General features: G+C 36.8%; 1 pseudogene; it reads right to left on the reverse strand.

Moving 5' to 3' along the window:
* Positions 1-211: 211 nt before the first annotated feature.
* On the reverse strand, positions 212-2567 carry LOC148999184 (protein MET1, chloroplastic-like; annotated as a pseudogene).
* Between the last annotated feature and the right edge of the window lie 1913 nt (positions 2568-4480).

Below are 4480 nucleotides of genomic sequence, written 5' to 3' on the forward strand. Positions count from 1 at the left end.
AACAAAAGACCACAAACCTAAACTACTAACAGAAACTAATGTTTCTGGAACTCTTCTCCACAACATCCCAATGAGAGTGAGTGCACCGTAAACGAAATTATTCAAGGAGAAAGAGTCAAAAGTTTTACGGATCCCATTTATGATTTGGAATATCTATGAGTTGAATGATTGCTGAATCACACCATGGGACTTCGCAATGTGAACTCATGGCCTATTTCTTGTTGAATATGCCAAAAATCGATTTGATTGCATTGATGGCATTCTCATTGATGAAAGACTCATCAAATCTATTCAGTAGAGGCTCAAATTCTTCTGATGTCCTTAGGTTGGCCAAATCAGGATCTGTCTGAATTCCCTGGAATTGCAGCAGCATAGAATGTCAGGTGGTCTTTAGGCATAATTGTTGAGAAATCATTTCAGTAAGAACTGTATTTTCATATCCATTATTCAGAGCATCTTCAAGTGCAGAGAGTCCAGCTTGTACCTGCCAAAGAGAACTAAAACATTAAGCAGTGAAAAAGAAGATCAAACAAAATTTAGAATTGTAGAAGCCAGAATGTTCCTGCCTTGATCAACTACTGGAATTTACAGTATAGGTGTATACCAGAAAAATTTATGCAGCAGAAAAGACAATCTATACAAAATTACCACGACTGTGGCTGAGAGCATTGTATGACAGCACTAAGGAGACTAGTGCTGTACCTGGTTAAGTTTGTAATAACAGCAAGCTACATTGTAACTTGCTACTGATGCTTCATTTGGTTCTGGTTTTGATCCCAATACTGATTCAAATTTCTCCAGTGCTTCTTTATGTTTTGCCTCCCTTGTGTTATAAACAAAGAAAACTCTAGTTAGGAGCTGGAGGACAAACAACCAAACGCCATATACTCAACTCAAAATTAAAATTGATTTGTAACTTTATACTTTAAATGGTCAAAGGTATTGCTTTACCAAAAAATATCAGAATGTTAAAATAGAATGAACTAACCCATAAACTCACCAATAAGAAAGTAAGCAACTTGAAGGGGAAGAAAAAAAATTCATTTTACCTAATACACTTGTAGAGTTGTAACCCCCACGAAGGTCCTTTCTGTTCGTTCTTTTTGTTCAACTTTTCTCAAATAATTTTGCATCTGAAAACAAAATCCTTCCATAGTGAATTAAGAGTAATCAAGTGCTGATACTTTTGCCAACTACACTATCCCAAATTTTCACAGTGAAAATTGGAACTCACTTGAATATCCCTCACTCTAGTACTGATCACACCAGAATTCCTCTCAACTATGATAATCTCCTTCTCGGTTAGATCACCTCTAGTTTCTACTTTTCCTGGCAACATTAGGCATATCAAAAGATGGATGAGTATATGGATATTGGGTGGAACTTGAAAATGCACGATGGGAACCTAGTAAGAAGAACCCTTTATCCTTGAGTTCCTAAATAGAAGTGAAGATCAAAATGGCCATGACACAATGCATGATGAACAAACCGGATCTCTTCTGCATTCGCATGAGTAAAGGACCAACTCTCTGACGGATGGTATACATGGTCCTCCCATACTCAGCAGCAGGCCATATTTCAGGTCCAAACACAGCACTGCCAAAGAAAAGAAGTATACCACTTCATATATCAAAGTGGCAGAACTATAACTGAAAAATTATTTGAAGAATCAAGTACAAACTGCAGAGGAAAACAAAAACATCAGAATCTGATGTATTATTCATAAATAATACAGTACCAGTCACAGACAATTCTTCTAAACCAAATACAAAAATACTCATATTCTTCTTTAAGCAGCTCCCCCAAGAAAAAAAGGAATATGTGCAACTCACAAGTCAGCGATTACATACAAGCTTAGCAGCAAGAGATGAAAACAAGAAAACTAGAGTAAGAAAAAGAAACCTGGTTGCAAGTACTTTATCCCCAACAGTGAACTTTCCAGTTTTGTTGGCTGAGCCTCCCGGAGCAATGGCATCAATGTAGGTACCTCCATCACTGCCCTTGAGAAACCTCAACCCTTATGGCTGATCTAATTCTACCTCATACTCTTCATATTTCTATTCCTCCTCTTCTCCTTCTCCTCCTTTACCTTCACTCTCTGATTTTGATGACTCTGATTCAGTGACGGATGCTTTAGAGATTAAATTGGAAGGTTTAATCGACCAGGTATTGAAGATATTTATTGAAGAGTCTGAGAATTAATAATTTGGAATCCAAGAGAAGCATAGCTTTGGAGGGAAGTTGAGGCATGGGTTTTGCCTAATGTCTGGTGTTTGTCTTGGTAATGGAGGAGAAGAACAGAGAGAAGCGCAACTGCTTGAAGCCATAGTGATTGTGGTGGATTTGTACCGTTCTGATCAGAGATAAGGATCAGGATCTTCTTCTGTGGAGAAGGTGAAAGCAATACAACCCATCTGGCAGTGACTCTCCAAAAGAATAGTAGTTGCAGAGTTAAGGGAGGTATGGATTGGGAGGGACATGACTAGTGATTTTAAATCAATGTTAGATAAGTGTGTGTCATATGTATGTGATTTTTACTTTTCTGTTTTTATGCTTTTATCTTTATCTGTTTGGAAGGCTCCCAGCTGTGGATATATAAGATAGGGAAAGCTTGGTAGAAAAGCAAATAGGAGTCAAAATTCAGGATCTAGTATGAACTGGTAAGGTTGGGAAAGCAAGAGTTCAGTGTGAGGTCTAATTGAAAGGTAGAGTTAGGGCAAAGCCAGGATTTAATGGTTAGATTTGGTGATCAAGTTACTGTAGTGTAGATTATATGTTGGAAGTTGCAACTAAATCAGGTTGTTTAATATCCAGTTAAGGAGGATTCTTGTAGAAGCAGGACTGAAGGGTTAAATGATAATTTCAAGCAACCCACTGGGTGGATAAATATGAAATTTGGGTGGAGTCTCCCTCCGGGTTAGAAAAAACTCGATCAAAAAGTTTAAGCAGTTTTTAACTGTTTGAGATGGCTGCAGCATTCCCTTCAAAAATACCTTGTATATGACCTACTAGAAGTAGAGAAGAATGGTTGTAGGTCTTAACCGTTAGATATGGATGGGAAAAATTCTTGTCAAAAACACCTTTCATATGACCTCTAGAAGTAAAGAAACAATAGTTGCAGGTTTTCAGAGCAGCAGCTTACCCGAGTAATTTGAAAACAAGTTTGGACCTTACTGGACTTGTTATGTTAGAGATTGTAAAATTTTCCTTGCCCCAATGACTTAAATTAAATGTTGTTGGTAGTAGTAATACTCTTGTATTATATTAAATGTGATTCCAAGGATAATTTGTCTTTTCTCTAGGTTATATTTTTGGGGTATACTTTTTAGTTCAAATTTTTATTTCGATAATTTTCTTCTCATGGTTATTGTTCAGGTGAGTTATAGATAATCTAATGGATAAAGACATAGGTCATATGATGAAAGTAAACCTAAGATTGGAATGCGTTGATTGAAAACGTGGCATTTAATTTTTATAATGATTATGGAGGAATTTTGGGTTTTAGTGTCGAAGAGGGTTTGTAAATAGAAGTAAAAAAGATAATTCAATTATAACTTCAAGGAGTTTCGTATGCAATAAACAAGGCAATCGGCAAAAGGACAAGCGTGCTATTGGTATAACTAAAAGTCGAGCGGAGACGAGAACTAACCATCCCGCCATATGACAATACAAATTATGAAAAATGGGATATACGAATGCTATAGTTTTGTTGAAGATCACAATCATGAGCCACATACCATCTACCACTCACATGATGCGTCACAACGGAAAGTTTCAGAAGTACATGCATATGAGCGATTTGGGCACTAATTCCGGCATAGAAAATAAAGCCATGTTAAAGATATGAGTAAACAAGCGGTGGGAAGGAAAGTTTAGGTTTTACAGCTGAGATCATTACAATTATCTTCGTAGTAAACGCCAACATAACTTGTGTTATGGTGAAGCGGGGGTTTGTTACAATATTTTGCAAACCAAACAAGGCTCAATCCTTCTTTACTTATAGTGTACAATTGGATATGGAAGAACATATTACAAATTTATTTTGGGCTGACGCAAGAATGATAATAGATTATGCAATATCGGTGATGTGGTTACATTTGATACAACATTTGGTACAAACAACGAGAGTAGACCTTTTGGTATTTCCGGATTTAACCATCACAGAGGAGTCATTATATTTGGGGCAGCACTTTTGTATGATGAGACGATTGATTCTCGAATGGTTGTTTAGACTCTTAGCAACTCATGGGCAAAAACAACCTATAACAATTTACAGATCAGGATCTGCAATGGCAAATGCAATATCCGAGGTATTTCCTAAGACATGGCATGGTTTGTGTACCCGGCATATAATGCAAAATGGAATTAAACATCTAGGCAATTTAATGAAGGACGGATCAAGCTTCTTTTCGATTTTAAGAAATGTGTATATCGGATGATGATGAAGTACAACGAAACCGCATGGGAACAATTAAGGTGT

This window comes from Hakea prostrata, unplaced genomic scaffold, assembly GCF_041222555.1.
Source record: "Hakea prostrata isolate BN-2017 unplaced genomic scaffold, UWA_Hpros_2 contig_28, whole genome shotgun sequence".
Taxonomy (NCBI): domain Eukaryota; kingdom Viridiplantae; phylum Streptophyta; class Magnoliopsida; order Proteales; family Proteaceae; genus Hakea; species Hakea prostrata.